The 17016-nt window shown below is 42.9% G+C and overlaps 1 pseudogene; it reads left to right on the top strand.

Moving 5' to 3' along the window:
- Window positions 1-312: 312 nt before the first annotated feature.
- On the top strand, window positions 313-1836 carry LOC109562747 (general transcription factor IIF subunit 1 pseudogene; annotated as a pseudogene).
- The last annotated feature ends 15180 nt before the right edge of the window (window positions 1837-17016 follow it).

Here is a 17016-nt window from a genome sequence, read left to right as displayed (position 1 = left end):
ACATTGCAGGCGGATTCTTTACCTTCTGAGCCACCAGAAGTCAGGACGAACCAAAAGAGCTACATAGGACTCTGCATAACTGGGTTATCGAAGTATTGATTATCTGCGTGAGACGTCATCGGCCTGATTGGGTTATCAACATGACCAGGTCATCCCATGATGACGTGACCCTCGTGATTAGATGGATATATATATTTCTGGCAGCCAGTGCGCCAGGCACAGAAGGTGCTGCCTTCAGCTTGGAGTAGCTTGTTTGGACTAGGCTTGCTGGAGAGTTTCTATTCCGATTTAGGAGCCTGCGCCGGTGCAGACATGGCACGGGAGGCTTCCGAGGCTGACCCAGCGCTGCCTCCAGATAGCTTTTCTCAGGATCAGTGGTACCCTGCCTGGGCTTGGGGTCCTTGATCGAGACCAGAGACCTGATCCCTCGAGGGTGGCTTCCAGAGACCGGAGGACGCAGACCCCAGGAGGAAGCGAAAAGGACGAGGTTCCGACTGGACCCTGACCATCGCCCATGGTGGCCCTCGGCCCCAGGGTCAGGATGTCACTGAGTATGTCGTCCGAGTTCCCATAAACTCGATAAAGTCAACCTCGCTACTTGGAATCAGGCCCAGCTAGAATGCAACCTGAGCAACAAGAAAATTTACCAAGAGGAGGAGATGCCCAAGTTGGGAGCTGGCAGGGGTTTCCGCCGCAAGCTCGGGGAAAAGGCGCCAAGAAAGAAATACGGCATGATAGAGCACACATCCTATTACATCTTCACCAGTGCCTGATGGAGCCTTTGAGGCCTTCCCTGTGAACAACTGGTACAACTTCATGCCGCTGGCCAAAGGCCGCATGCTGACAGCCGAGGAGGAGTGGGAGAGAAGAAACCCAGTCCGGAACCATTTATGCATCAAGCAGCAGCCTAGGTGGAAGGACCAGGAGGAGGATGAGAAAGAGAAGCCAGGCTGCAAGAAAGCCACTGAGCTGCACATCCGTGACCTGGAGAGTGACCTGGAGATGTCCTCCGACGACAGCAAGGCCAGCGGAGAGGACCGTGGCTAGGGCCCCAAGGTCAAAAAGAAGGGGCCACCCAGCAAGGGGGTTTGGAAGAAGAAGAAGGGATCAGACGATGAGGCCTTTGAGGTCAGTGATAATGGTGACTTCAAGGGCCAGGAGGTGGACAACATGTCCGCCAGCCGCAGCAACTCCCAGGAGGAGCTGGAGGGCAAGCCCAAGGTCACCCAGCAGGAGGAGAGCCCCAAGGGCATGGACAAGCAGAGCATGAGCTGTAATGAGCGCCAGAAGGAGACACTGCCCCAGGAGGACAAGAAGGTGCCCATGCCGCGGGAGAAGAAGCAGAGGAAACACAGCAGCGAGGAGAGTGACATCAACAGAGAAACCTCCTTGGTGCACTTTATGTGAAGAAGATGCCCCCCAAGAGGGAGCAGAAACAGTTGGGAGGCAACAGCTGGCTGGGCACACCCAGCACCGAGGCTGACAGCATTTCCTCCACCCTTCAGGCAGCTGCCAGCAAGCTGGAGCAGGGGTAGCAGACCATCGAAATGACGGTGGCCGAACGACTGCGACTGGACACCGGGCCCCAGAGCCTGTCAGGGAAGTCAACCCCCAGCAATGGTGACATGCAAGTGACCAAGGATGCTGGGCCCTGATACCTGAGGCGGAAGCCCATGACCCCCAAGGGCCAGCTGAGAAATTTCCAGACCAAGAAGACAGGGCTGTGTGGTGAGCAGACACCTGCTGGCTCAGATGCTCAAGTTCATGAATCCCGAGTGCAAGATGATCAATGATAAGATGCCTTGTTCCCTCGGGAATCATGCTCTGTGCAAATAAACATACTCTATTTTTAATAATAATAATAAAAATCTAATAAGAAGAATGGGAAGAAATGTAGGAGAAGGGTCCAGAAGACACAGGGAAGAAGGACTTTTCAGAGTAAGGGAGTAAGGGCCCAAAGTAAGGCACAGTCAGGTTGCTCAGGCCGAGAACGGAAGGTTGTGCAAAACGGGTTGCCAAAGCTGTGGCTGGCGTCAGAGTTGTGACCAAGAAGATCTGTGCACAAGAAGGCTCCTGCATCACTCCAACCTGTTCCTGCCTTCCATCAGGTCCACATCCTTCCACAGAGACCCCATCAAGAAAGTGGTCAGCTACAATCTCTGCAAGAACATAATACAAGAGTGTCAGTGTAACAAACAGGATCTTCCCAACCCAGGGATCCAACCTGAGTCTCCTGTCTCCTGCAGCAGCAAGTGGGTTCTTTACTGCTGCACCATCTGGATATACTCCTACTATCAGCTTAATCTGAGGGTAGAGACAGGGTGTAGGTCTTACCAGTCTCTCTCCAGTGTCCACTACCAAGAAAGCTTAGCATTTGGCCAGGTAGCAAAGGAGAAATATTTTAAGGTCCAGATCAGTTATCACTGAGCTATATATACACTTGGAGCTGAAAGGCAATAACTTGATAACTGGCAGATAGAACAGAGAACCTGGAGTCCTCTGATTAAGAGTATTTTAATTCCATTTGGTAGCTCTTGGCTTCAGATGGAACTTCCAGAGAGGAAAATCTCCAGGGTCAGGAAGGAGGGAAAGGGACCCAGGAATTCCAGAAGACAGATCAGCAAGGGGAAACCCTACACGCCATCAGGAAATGCTGTTGGGAAAGGGAGGAACCCATAATAAACGTTTCTGGATACTACTCAAGAAAATTTTGCAAGTATATCAACCCATGTGACCACCCCCAGATCAAGAAATAACATTTCTAGCACCCCAGAAAGCTCTCTGGTTCCAGTCCCAGTCAACATAGAAACTCTGCTATTCTGACTCCTATTATGATAGATAGGTTTTTTAATTTCACTTATATGGAGTTATGCAGCACTTGCTCTTTGGTGTCTGCTTTCTTTCTCATTGTCTCTGTGAAATTCATCTATGTTGTGAAAGTGAAGTGAAAATGAAAGTCGCTCAGTCGTGTCCGACTCTTTATGACCTCATAGACTATACAGTACATGGAATTCTCCAGGCCAGAATACTGGAGTGGGTAGCCTTTCCCTTCTCCAGTGGATCTTCCCAACAGGGATCGAACCCAGGTCTCCCACATTGCAGGCAGATTCTTTACCAGCTGAGCCACAGGGGAAACCCATCTATGTTGTGGTGAGTAGTAAAACCAGAAAAATATTTAAGCCAGAAAAGAAACAGAGAATTCAGCCATGATGCTTACGAGACTGTTACAAAAATGTCTAATTACAAGCATATCTACATACCTGCTCTCCATGATGCAGACTTGTGGATATCTTTCTAGATCATCAGGCAATCACCACTTTGTTGGTTGTGCTATGTTCCATTTTGCTGGCCCAGCAAGCCTGGGTATATACATAAGCCTCTGAACTGAGAGATATCATCCAGTGGGTAAGGCAGGGCAGGGCAGGGCAGGGCAGGGCAGGCAGGGCAGGTTTTGCACCATCTGTGTCTCTGCTGAGTTCAGAGTCTGGAACTGGCAAAGTGAGCATGGAAAGGAGTACCCCAGGGAGTGGATCTGGATAGGACTTAGCTAGAGTAAAGTGGACTGGGGTCCACAGTGGGGCTAGACTTGGGGCATTTCTGGAGAGGCTATAAGGTAGAGCACAGCACCTCGGGTAAGGCCCTGTTTTAGCGAAGAATCTGCTAAGTCAGTGTACTGAGAATATTGCTATCCTTGATGTTTGATCACTATGGCCCGCCTTTATCAAGAATCCTTTGACTTCTAGGACTTCTCGGTGGTCTGGTCCAGTGGCTAAGACTCTGAGCTCCCAATGCGGGGGCCCAGGTTTGTTCCCTGGCCAGGAAACTATATCCCACATGCCGAAACTAAAGATCCTGTTTGCCACAACTAAGACCCAGTGCAGCTGTTTAAAAATTAAAAAAAGAATTCTTCTACTTCTGATATCTAATCAAATTATTCTTAGTAATTTTTTATCCACTGACCTCCTCACTGTGCTCATTGACTAGCAGTCCTCAACTATCTTTGCGGTATTTGGAGTCTGAGTACTTCCTGGAATTATGTGCAAAATTATGTATAATTTTGTGTTATGAATATTTCTTTCACCAGCGAAGGAGATCTATACAGTTCATTACATTCTCCAGATGTACTAGTTCAGTTCAGTCACTCAGTCGTGTCCGACTCTTTGCAACCCCATGAATCGCAGCACCCCAGGCCTCCCTGTCCATCACCAACTCCTGAAGTTTACTCAGACTCACATCCATTGAGTCAGTGATACCATCCAGCCATCTCATCCTCTGTCGTCCCCTTCTCCTCCTGCCCCCAATCCCTCCCAGCATCACAGTCTTTTCCAATGAGTCAACTCTTTGCATGAGGTGGCCAAAGTACTGGAGTTTCAGCTTTAGCATCATTCCTTCCAAAGAAATCCCAGGGCTGATCTCCTTTAAAATGGACTGGTTGGATCTCCTTGCAATCCAAGGGACTCTCAAGAGTCTTCTCCAACACCACAGTTCAAAAGTATAAATTCTTTGGTGTTCAGCTTTCTTCACAGTCCAACTCTCACATCCATACATGACCACTGGAAAAACCATAGCCTTGACTATGTGGACCTTTGTTGGCAAAGTAATGTCTCTGCTTTTGAATATGCTATCTAGGTTGGTCATAACTTTCCTTCCAAGGAGTAAGCGTCTTTTAATTTCATGGCTGTAGTCACCATCTGCAGTGATTTTGGAGCCCCCAAAAAACAAAGTCTGACACTGTTTCCACTGTTTCCCCATCTATTTCCCATGAAGTGATGGGACCAGATGCCATGATCTTCGTTTTCTGAATGTTGAGCTTTAAGCCAACTTTTTCACTGTCCTCTTTCACTTTCATCAAGAGGCTTTTTAGTTCCTCTTCACTTTCTGCCATAAGGGTGGTGTCATCTGCATATCTGAGGTTATTGATATTTCTCCCAGCAATCTTGATTCCAGCTTGTGCCTCTTCCAGCCCAGCGTTTCTCATGATGTACTCTGTATATAAGTTAAATAAGCAGGGCGACAATATACAGCCTTGACGTACTCCTTTTCCTATTTGGAACCAGTCTGTTGTTCCATGTCTAGTTCTAACTGTTGCTTCCTCACCTGCATACAAATTTCTCAAGAGGCAGGTCAGTACCTTTAAAAATATTATAAACCTCACTATACTTACTTTCACGTAGAATACGTCTATCTTCATGGTTTCAAGTTGATAGTTCCAAAATATATTCATCATATGCAAATTCTCTTCTATTTCTATGTCTGCCACATTAAGATTCAAACTTCACTCCCCTAAATCCTTTATCTCTATTGTCCCAACACCTATCTAAGTTTGGTTTCTAAAGAGGAAGATATTTTTCCTCCTTGGAATAGAATTTTGAAGGTTTTCTCTATCCTTTGTAGCAGTTATGCAATTAAATGCCAGAAGTGTTTCTCTGAAAATGCTGTTTAGTCAAATTGTTTTCTAGTCTCATTTTGGAGCATCTTCACTTTGTGCTGAAATTTCTATGACAGCCTCTTAACTCTCTTAACTGCTAACTTTTTTATTTTTTCAGAGTTAGACCGTCCTTTATGGCACTGGTATCTCTTATCTCAATACCATATCATTTATTGAAGTGTCTGTGACTCAGAGATGAGCAGGTAACAGGTCCTCAGAAAGTTCACTTTAGTGCCACAACCTGCCAGATCAGGATGGGGTGGGAGGGTTGGGACTAGTGAGCCAATCCCTTTTCTCCTGCCCCTGGGCTGCAGTGGGTCTCAGCAGGTGATGCAGGGAACTTCAGTGGGAAGAAGGGAGCGTGTTGGAAGGATACTGGCAGATTTCATGAGGCCTGAGGATTGACCTCAGGAGAGTTTGGGAACCAAGTTCCTCTCCCCTGTTTTTGTGCACATGCGCTCTCTCTCTATCTGGCTATACGAAGGGTCTCTTATTTGCTTCTCTCTGCCTGCATCCCCACTTGCTTGCTTCTCTCCGCTCTCTCTACTTGACCACTTGCCCAATAAAATTTGGCTATTTCAGCCTCAGTCTCTGAGGCCTCCAGGTGAAGGGCCAGTGGAGTCTTGAGAGAAGGGAACCAGTTGGTAATATCTGCTCTCCATGCTTTGGATCCTCAGGGATCCAGGCCACCAAGGTGAGGGGGAATTTGGTGCAGTCATGGCCTCTGGGGTTGTGGGGAGGGGGGATCTCTAAGAAGGATGGTCAGGAGAAGTGATGAGTGATTTTAGTGCCCAGGAAAAGAGGAGCAGGTGAGGTCCGGCATTGAGAAAATCCTCCTCCGGAGTTCCCCATCCAGAACACCCTCTGCAGTTGGCTGTGCCCTAACAAGAGTCTGGGCCTCATTGGCTCTGGAATGGAAGGGCAGTGCCTGTAAGGAAAGAACTTCCTTACAAGAGAAAGCAAGAGATGCTGATGGGAACTGGGTGGCAGGACGTTAGGAAACCTGCTGACATTCCGTATACCAAGGAAGGACTGTTTCGCAAAAGGACAGGAAAGCCCCATGGAAACTAAACAGAATGAAGGACAGAGGTTTTGGAGCCCTAGGGACCAGGACTGAATTCTCACTTCTGTCATTTCTTAGGCAATGTGAACACTGAGTGAGGACTTTTAGTCCCTCTCATGACAGTTTCCTCTTCCATAAATTGAGATAATAACACTTATCCTAAAGTGTTAGTCACTCAATCATGTCTGACTCTTTGTGACCCCATGGACTGTAGTAACCAGGCTCCTCTTCCCTTGAGATTTCCCAGGCTAGAATACTTCATTGGGTTGCCATTTCATTCTCCAGGGGATCTTCCCAACCCAGGATAGAACCTGGGTCTCCCGTATTGCCAGCAGATTCTTTACCGTCTGAGCCACCAGGGAAAGGTGTGTACTAAAATTAGAGATTAGGGTTGCACGGATCATGGTGTTTTAGAAACTACACTCTAAAAACCAGGAGAGAGAAGGTGGGTGGGTCTCTCAGAAGTTGGTGTGGGTCTCTCTGATTGCAAGGAAGATCTTTTGACAGTGCAGGCTTACTACATGAGGTTTACGGGCCTTTTAGGGCTTCCCTGGTGGCTCAGATGGTAAAGAATACTCCTGCAATGTGGGAGATGTGGATTTGATTCCTGGGTAGGGAAGATCCTCTGGAGAAGGAAATGGCTATCCACTCCAGTACTCTGGCCTGGAGAATTCCACGGGACAGAGGAGGCTGTCAGGCTATGGACATGACTGAATGACTTTCACTTTCACAGGCCTTTTAAGGACCTTACCATGATGTTTGAGACCTCAAATTAAATGACTGGCTCAAAACACAAAACAAAAACTCCACAACTGAAACTGACAAATATTAAGTCAACTGCAACTCAACTAACTCATAAATGATGCTATAAATTATTCTTAAATACAAACTTTACGAAAGTTACACAGGCCATAGTATGTCAACATCAGAGTGCATGGCTTTGTATTTTGGCTTCCCCACTTACATGTGTGATTTTGAACAAGTCATTGAATCTTTCTGTGCCTGTTCCTTATCTGCAAATTGGGAATAATAACGGTGCTTACTTCAGAGAAAGAAAGAAATTGAAGTTGCTCAGTCGTGTCTGACTCTTTGTGATCCCATGGACTGTAGCCTACCAGGCTCCTCCATCCATGGGATTTTCCAGGCAAGAGTACTGGAGTGGTTGCCATTTCCTTCTCCAGGGGATCTTCCCAACCCAGGGATGGAACCTGGGTCTCCTGCATTGCATGAAGATGCTTTACTGTCTGAGCCACCAGGGAAGTGGCCGACTTCAGAGGGTGGCTGTAAATTACTTAGAATGTGCCTGGTACATATCAGGTCTGGCTATTAGTATATTTGCTGTAGGATGAGGGTGCATTTTAAAATGCTTGCTGTAATTAAGGTAGGGCCTCCAACTTGTGGGACTGAGCCTCAAAAAGTTCTTAAAACAGCCCTGATCATGTTTGAGTGACTATATTTTTTACAAAAATTAGGTGTAACCTAGCTTGTAAACCACAGATATGTCATTGTATCTTCATAAAGATTAATGGTTCTCTGCAGGGCACTACTGCTTCCTAAAGTATTTTGGAAATTTTTATTTTTTGGTCATGACAAATAGGGGTTAAAGCTGGCATTTTGTTGGGCTGGCAAAAGATTTCTCTTGTGTCGCTCAGGACTTTTAAATAGAAGTAAAAAATTTGTTTATAATGATCCATTTCTATAATCTAACTGAACCTGGAATTATGTAGGTGAAAACCTGCTTATAATTATTTGAGCCCAGAAATAATTTCATTTTACAAATGAACACAAAGTGCTTGTTTTGGGGAGTTTATTGGCAAGGTTTAGTTAAATACCAAATTTCCTGGGAAGCAACAACTGTGAATATCAAGGGAAGATTGTGCTGTGTTTTATTTAATACTTTACTAAAGAGTTCACCCTTTTAAGAAGTCACTGGTGGCAATCCTCTTGTATTATTGGAGTCACCAAACCTGTCTGCATTTTAACTGTCATTTTCATGGTGATTCTACATTTATATAGGAATATAGTGATGTAGTCTCTATGACAAAGTGTCATTTCTAAAGGAAAAGAGTCAATAATATTCAGTTGAATATTGAAGATTTGGTTTTATTGCTGCCCACAATGAATCCTTGCCAACATGCAAACCCTGCAGTTCTTTTCTAATAAACAGTGACCCCAGCAAGATAAAGTGAAGATTTTTACAAAGAAACATATTTGTAAAGTTGATAGCATAGACTTCCCTGGTGGCTTGGACGGTAAATAATCCATCTTCAATGCAGGAGACCCAGATTTGATCCCTGGATTGGGAACATCCCCCTGGAGAAGAGGATGGCTACCCACTCCAGTATTCGTGCCTGGAGAATTCCATGGACAGAGGAGCCTGGTGGGCTTCAGTCCATGGGATTGCAAAGAGTCAGACACGACTGAATGAGTAACACACACATACACACAAAGTTGATAGCATATCAGACTTCTGAAATTTAAAGGAAAAGTATGAAAATGAGAGTTTTTAAATAATTTAAAGGCTTGCAGCCTGGAGGAGGGCATGGCAACTCACTCCAGTATTCTTACTTGGAGAATCCCCATGGACAGAAGAGCCTGGTGGGCTACAGTCCAAGGGGTTGCAAAGAGTCGGACATGACTGAGTGACTAAGCACACAAAGGCTTGTAAAATAGGGTGAATAACATATTGTAGGAAAAAAACTCAAATTACCAGTGAATTATAGGTTGTATAAATGATGACAGGAAAAAAAATCCAGCTGAAATGATATTTTTATTCCACTGAATTCTGATGATACTGTTTCTAAGAAAAATCAAAGAGATGGTGAAATCTGCTGAACATCAGCTGTGTAATGAGATCAGGCTGGACATTTTTATTTCTGGTGGATGAGAGCCCCCTGGGGGATAAAAAAGCATTCTGCTCACATCGGTGAGGTTAAGGACTACAAAAAGCTGCCGCGGAAGTTTGTTTTCAAAATTACTGACAATTGACACAGAAGCGTTGAAACCCTTAAACTCTTCAATGCTTAAGGGTTGAAACCCTTAAAAATGATTTCATAGAAACAATAATTCCCTTTTCTAATGTCATTGTATGTGCCACAGATTGAGCCTCAGCTATAATTTCTGGCAATGTAGGTTTGTGGGCCATTAAAAAAAATTAGCAACAGATGTTTAGCACAATGCAAAGAAGACTGTATTTTTATATTCATTTTGGATTCCTTGCCATTTTTCATGATTTTCACTGCTACTCTGATGCTGTCCCAAGGAGGCCACCTTTGAAGGCTAACTTCTCTAAGACCTCTTGTCTTCTCTTCCAATTGAGCCTCTATTCTTCACCACTGATGAAAGAATCCCAGGCCACAGTGAAATAAATCAAGTCCAAAAGTCGTGTGTAAAATGTAGGACTGTGTTGTTTCCATGGTAATAAAACTATTTTCTGGGAGGTCTCTATTATCAAAAAAAAAAAAAAAAAAGCACAAAGGTAATATATTGAAGCATGTTGTACACAACTATCCATATATCCAACTGAGTTCTGATTCAGGTATGTTCAACCTTTGTCCTCTGTTTCTCCCATGACCTCCCCTGCCCCCCAGCCTGGCCTGCACTTTCAGAAGCCTGAAACAGCATTGCCTGATTGTCCTGCAAACTCAACCACACACATTGAGTCAAGCACCTTCCATGTAATCACGGAGACTCAAGCAACCACACCTTATGTCTCTCCATCTGTTCTTTTAACGTGTGTGTGTGTGTGTGTGTGTGTATGCTTGTGCACAGAGACAAAAATGATGACAAATGGCTAGCTTTTAGAGCACCATGAACTATTAATGTACATGTCCACTGAATTATCTTTTTTTGAAAATTTATTTTATTGAAGTATAGTTAATTTACAATGTTGAGTTAGCTTCTAGCATATGGATACGGATACTAGGTACAGTGCTCCTGTGCAGTCGTGTTGGACTCTTTGAGACCCTGCCAGGCTCCTCTGTCCATGACATTTCCCAGGCAAGAATACTGGAGTGGGTTGCCATCTCCTCCTCCAGAGGATCTTCCCGACCCAGGGATCTTTCAGACTTAGGAATCAAACCCACGTCTCCTGTGTCTCATGCACTGCAGGCAGATTTAGTGTATAACAAAGTGATTAAGTTTTACATATATACACTATTTTTCATATTCTTTTCCATTATAGTTTATAACAGAATGTTGAATATAATTCCCTGTGCTATACAGTAGGAATGTTGTTTATCCATTCTATATATAATAGTTTGCATCTGCTAATCCCAAACTCCCAATCCATCCTTTCTCCACCTCCTCCTTCCTCCTTGGCAACCACAAGTCTGTTTTCCATGTCTGTCTGTTTCTGTTTCATAGATCAATTCACTTATGTCCTATTTTAGATTTCACATATAAGTTATATCATATGATATTTGTCTTTGTCTGACTTACTTCACTTAGTATGATAATCTCTAGGTCTATCCAGGTTGCTGCAAATGGCATTGTTTCATTCTTTTTATGGCTGAGTAATAGTCCATTGTATATATGTACCACATCTTCTTTATCCATTCATCTGTCAGTGGATATTTAGGTTGCTTGCATGTCTTGGCTATTGTAAACAGGGCTGCTATGACCATCGGGGTGTATGTATCTTTTCAAATTATAACTTTGTCTGGATATATTCCTGGAAGAAGGATTGCTGTGTCATATGGTAACTCTATTTTTAGTTTTTTTTTTTTCTATTAGATTTATTTTTTTAATTTAATTTAATTTTTTAAATTTACAATATTGTATTGGTTTTCTATACTGTTTTCCATAGTGGCTGCAGCAATTTACATTCCCACCTACAGTGTAGGAGGGCTCCCTTTTCTCCACACCCTCTCCAGCATTTACTATTTGTAGACTTTTAAATGATGGTCATTCTGACCAGTGTGATATAGTATCATTATGGTTTTGATTTGCATTTCTCTAATAATTAGCAATGTTGAATATCTTTTCACACGTGCCTATCGGCCATCTCTACGTCTTCTACAGAAGAATGTTTATTCAGATCTTCTGTCCATTTTTAAAATTAGATTATTTTTTGCTATTGAGTTGTATGAATTCTTTACATATTTTGGATATTAATACCTTAGCAGATTTATGATTTGCAAATATTTTCTTCTATTCAGTTGGTTTCCTTTAACCAATCATTTTTCTGAAGTTGCAGAGTGGAATAGTTGTGCTGTATTTAGTTTCAGGAATTTGTGTGTGTGTGTAGTATGACACTACCTGCTCACGTGACATCCTGTGTGAAGCCTGCATTTGCACACAGGATTTATATGCAGAGAAAACAGTGTACCATGATTTACCTGTAGACAGAATCAAGTTCAGGAAATTACTATCAACTATCAAACTCAATACCCTCTTTTTATAACAAATACTTTATAAAGCCCCTGTATTACCTTGAACTGAAATTCATAGGTAATATAATTTATCTACATACATTATTGCAAAGGCTAGATAGACAGATGACACTGTAATATCTGTCAATGCCTCCCAACCAAAGATCCTCAGGAACATACTTACAGTTGAATAAGTTAAACCTATTGCTCACTGCAAGTGAGAATACACACCGCAGAGAAGGGACTTGAAGGTTTAAGTTTGTTTTATGACTTTCAGGAAGATTCATGAAAGTGGTGCTTTGCTTTGAATTGGATGCTATCAAGAAGCGGGAACTGTTCTATAGTTGGATATTTTGATAAATGTTGCCCAGAAGAAGGGCATATTAGAGCTAAAGCTATCATTGTAAAACAGTAGTCACCCATACTAGCCAACATAGGGAGACATTTAGTCATTTCTCTGGTTTGGACCACGTTCACATTTGTCTGTGTTCAGACTTGATTACAGAGTGCTCTTGTTTTCATCTTGATCCATCAAGCTCTCAGAGTGGCCTTATCTGATCCTGGCGATCTGTGAAATGGTTAATGTGCCACGGGAGAACACGATGCTGAGCACTGAGTGCCAGGCTGACTCCCAGGTATCAGGGGTGGCTTTTGTCATTTCATGTCCTAACTGAAATTAAAAGGAGACATAATAATGATCCATAATTAAGTAATGTACATTTCCATATGTAAATGCTGTAACATAATTATACTAAAACACATAATAGAGTCAAATGATTGCACTCCCTTATATAAGTCAGTTTGGATTTAAAAGTAAGAACATTGGAAATTTTTTCTTTCAATAAATGCAGAAGAACGAAAGAGTGGTTCCAGCTATCATCAGAATTTAAATTGGTGTTAAAATATACAATAACATACCAGGTCATTTATATATGATAAGAGAAAGAAGGAGCAGTAGCCGTAATGGAAACAGGATTAACAAGCAAATTATAGGCTGTCAAAGAAGAAAGTATAAAGAAGAACATATTTTCATGACACATTGGCCTTATTTATGAATAGTGAAGAAAAAAAACCCCTTTCATATGACATGGAGCAAAAGAGTGAAGAAATATCTCAGAGATCATATCTCCTGTATTGAAATTTCAATACTCATTCAGTGCATGCACGCTAGGAATTAAAAAGATCTTTACGATGATAGAGCATATACAATAAACTGAAAGATAATGTATATTTTAATACAATGAGATTCTCTCCAGGCCCCTGACCAGCACTTGTTGCTAAACCTGAGTCTCAAACTGAGGCAGACTAAAAGGATAAACTCTAATCCTACAGGGCTGGTGCTATGATTAAAGATGTCTGGTAGCTCATGCAACTCAATCACCAAAAAACAAACAACCCAATCAAAGAATGGGCAAAAGGCCTAAATAGACATATAGATGGTCGACAACTAAATGAAAAGGTGCCCAGTGTCATTACTCATCAGGGAAATGCAAATCAAAACTACAGTGAGATATTACTTCACACCTATCAGAATGGCTGTCTTCCAGAAAGACAAGAAGTAACAAGTGTTAGTGAGGGTGTGCACAGATGGTGGGAATCCACACTGGTGCAGCCACTGTGGAAACAGTATGGAGGTTCCTCAAAATGTTAAAAATAAAACCACTATGTGATTCAACAATTCCACTTCTGGGTATTTATCCAAAGGAAACAAAAATACTAATTAGAAAAGATATCTGTATCACCCCATGTTCACTGTGGCGTTATTTACAAAAGCCGAGATATGGAAGCAACCTAAATGTCTGTCAGTGGATGAATGGACAAAGAAAATGCTGTGTATACATGTACAATGGAATATCATTCAGCCATAAAAAAGAATGAAATCTTGTCATTTGCAACAACATGGATGAACCTGGAGGACATTATGCTAAGCGGAATAAATCAGAGAGAGACCGGTCCCATATAATCTCACATATATGTGGAATCTAACAACAGACAACAAACAAAAACTGAACTCATGCATAGAAAGAACAGGTTGGTGGTCACCAGAGATGGGGGTAGGTGAAATGAAAGAAGAAGGTTAAAAAGTATAAACTCCAAGCTATAAATATATAAACCATGGGGTTTTACAGCTAATACTAGTGTATCAGATATTTGAAAGTTGTTATGAGTGTGGACCCTGGGATTTCTTTGGAAGGAATGATGCTGAAGCTGAAACTCCAGTACTTTGGCCACCTCATGCGAAGAGTTGACTCATTGGAAAAGACTCTGATGCTGGAAGGGATTGGGGGCAGGAGGAGAAGGGGACAACAGAGGATGAGATGGCTGGATGGCATCACTGACTCGATGGACGTGAGTCTGAGTGAACTCCAGGAGTTGGTGATGGACAGGTAGGCCTGGCGTGCTGCAATTTATGGGATCTCAAAGAGTCGGACATGACTGAGCGACTGAACTGAACTGATGAGTGTGGACCTTAAAAGCTTTCATCACAAGGAAGAAAAAAAAAAAAAAGAAAAGAAGAGAGACATGCCTGGGCAGGACCTGTTTGGAGTCCCTTTAGTCTGGTGGTGCTCTAGTTTTGATCCTTTGTCAATTGTTCTGCGCTTCCTGTTAACTGGACGTTTGGGGCACTATTGTCGGGTCATTAAGCCTTGTTATTTCTAATTTAGAACACTCATGAGTCCCTATCATCTGCCTTTCAAACCTGATCTATTTCTTCTAACAGATTGTCACCACATCTGGCATCTCAACCATCTTGCCAGAAACTTGAATAAGGAGTGAACCGAAGTGTTTTTATGACCTGAGGAATGAAACTGCCATCTTTTCTTACTTTTCAAATATTAGTGACTAAAAAAGAGGTTGGGGGGCACTTAGGAAATTCTGAGAAGCCCCAGTGATGAAGATAAAAGATGTTTTACCAATGAAAATAAGATTTCTCTGCTTAATGTAGGCCTTGTGTTTCCCATTCTTTGGAACTCTGCATTCAGATGCTTATATCTTTCCTTTCCTCCTTTGCTTTTCACTTCTCTTCTTTTCACAGCTATTTGTAAGGCCTCCCCAGACAGCCATTTTGCTTTTTTGCATTTCTTTTCCATGGGGATGGTCTTGATCCCTGTCTCCTGTACAATGTCACGAACCTCCGTCCATAGTTCATCAGGTGCTCTATCTATCAGATCTAGTCCCTTAAATCTATTTCTCACTTCCACTGTATAATCATAAGGGATTTGATTTAGGTCATACCTGAATGGTCTAGTGGTTTTCCCTACTTCCTTCAATTTTCAGTCTGAATTTGGCAATAAGGAGTGCATGATCTGAGCCACAGTCAGCTCCCGGTCTTGTTTTTGCTGACTGTATAGAGCTTCTCCATCTTTGGCTGCAAAGAATATAATCAATCTGATTTTGGTGTTGACCATCTGGTGATGTCCATATGTAGAGTCTTCTCTTTTGTTGTTGGAAGAGGGTGTTTGCCATGACCAGTGCATTTTCTTGGCAAAACTCTATTAGTCTTTGCCCTGCTTCATTCCGTATTCCAAGGGCAAATTTGCCTGTTACTCCAGGTGTTTCTTGACTTCCTACTTTTGCATTCCAGTCCCCTATAATGCAAAGGACATCTTTTTTGGGTGTTAGTTCTAAAAGGTCTTGTAGGTCTTCAGAACAAAGCTAGTGGAGGCGATGGAATTCCAGTTGAGCTATTCCAAGTCCTGAAAGATGGTGCTGTGAAAGTGCTACACTCAATATGCCAGCACATTTGGAAAACTCAGCAGTGGCCACAGGACTGGAAAAGGTCAGTTTTCATTCCAATCCCAAAGAAAGGCAATGCCAAAGAATGCTTAAACTACCGCACAATTGCACTCATCTCACACGCTAGTAAAGTAATGCTCAAAATTCTCCAAGCCAGGCTTCAGCAATATGTGAACCGTAAACTTCCAGATGTTCAAGCTGGTTTTAGAAAAGGCAGAGGAACCAGAGACCAAATTGCAAACATCTGCTGGATCATTGAAAAAGCAAGAGAGTTCCAGAAAAACATATATTTCTGCTTTATTGACTATGCCAAAGCCTTTGACTGTGTGGATCACAACAAACTGTGGAAAATTCTTCAAGAGATGGGAATACCAGACCACCAGACTGCCTCTTGAGAAACCTATATGCAGGTCAGGAAGCAACAGTTAGAACTGGACATGGAACAACAGACTGGTTCCAAATAGAAAAAGGACTACGTCAAGGCTGTATATTGTCACCCTGCTTATTTAACTTATATACAGAGTACATCATGAGAAACGCTGGGCTGGAAGAAGTACAAGCTGGAATCAAGATTGCCAGGAGAAATTTCAATAACCTCAGATATGCAGAGGACACCACCCTTATGGCAGAAAGTGAAGAGGAACTAAAAAGCCTCTTGATGAAAGTGAAAGAGGAGAGTGAAAAAGTTGGCTTAAAGCTCAACATTCAGAAAACGAAGACCATGGCATTTGGTCCCATCACTTCATGGGAAATAGATGGGGAAACAGTGGAAACAGTGTCAGACTTTGTTTTTTTGGGCTCCAAAATCACTACAGATGGTGACTACAGCCATGAAATTAAAAGACGCTTACTCCTTGGAAGAAAAGTTATGACCAACCTAGATAGCATATTCAAAAGCAGAGACATTACTTTGCCAACAAAGGTCTGTCTAGTCAAAGCTATGGTTTTTCCAGGGGTCATGTATGGATGTGAGAGTTGGACTGTGAAGAAAGCTGAGTGCCGAAGAACTGATGCTTTTGAACTGTGGTGTTGGAGAAGACTCTTGAGAGTCCCTGGGACTGCAAGGAGCTCCAACCAGTCCATTCTGAAGGAGATCAGCCCTGGGATTTCTTTGGAAGAAATGATGCTAAAGCTGAAACTCCAGTACTTTGGCCACCTCATGTGAAGAGTTAACTCACTGGAAAAGACTCTGATGCTGGGAGGGATTGTGGGCAGGAGGAGAAGGGGACGACAGAGGATGAGATGGCTGGATGGCATCACTGACTCAATGGATGTGAGTCTGAGTGAACTCCAGGAGTTGGTGATGGACAGGGAGGCCTGGGGTGCTGCAATTCATGGGGTCGCAAAGAGTCGGACACGACTGAGTGACTGAACTAAACTGAACTGAGCTGAACTGTGTTTCCCAATCGTATAGC

The sequence above is a fragment of the Bos indicus genome, chromosome 1 (genome assembly GCF_029378745.1).
Source record: "Bos indicus isolate NIAB-ARS_2022 breed Sahiwal x Tharparkar chromosome 1, NIAB-ARS_B.indTharparkar_mat_pri_1.0, whole genome shotgun sequence".
NCBI lineage: Eukaryota > Metazoa > Chordata > Mammalia > Artiodactyla > Bovidae > Bos > Bos indicus.
The sequence above is the reverse complement of the archived record's forward strand: the minus strand, read 5'-3'. Positions and strand labels throughout refer to the sequence as shown.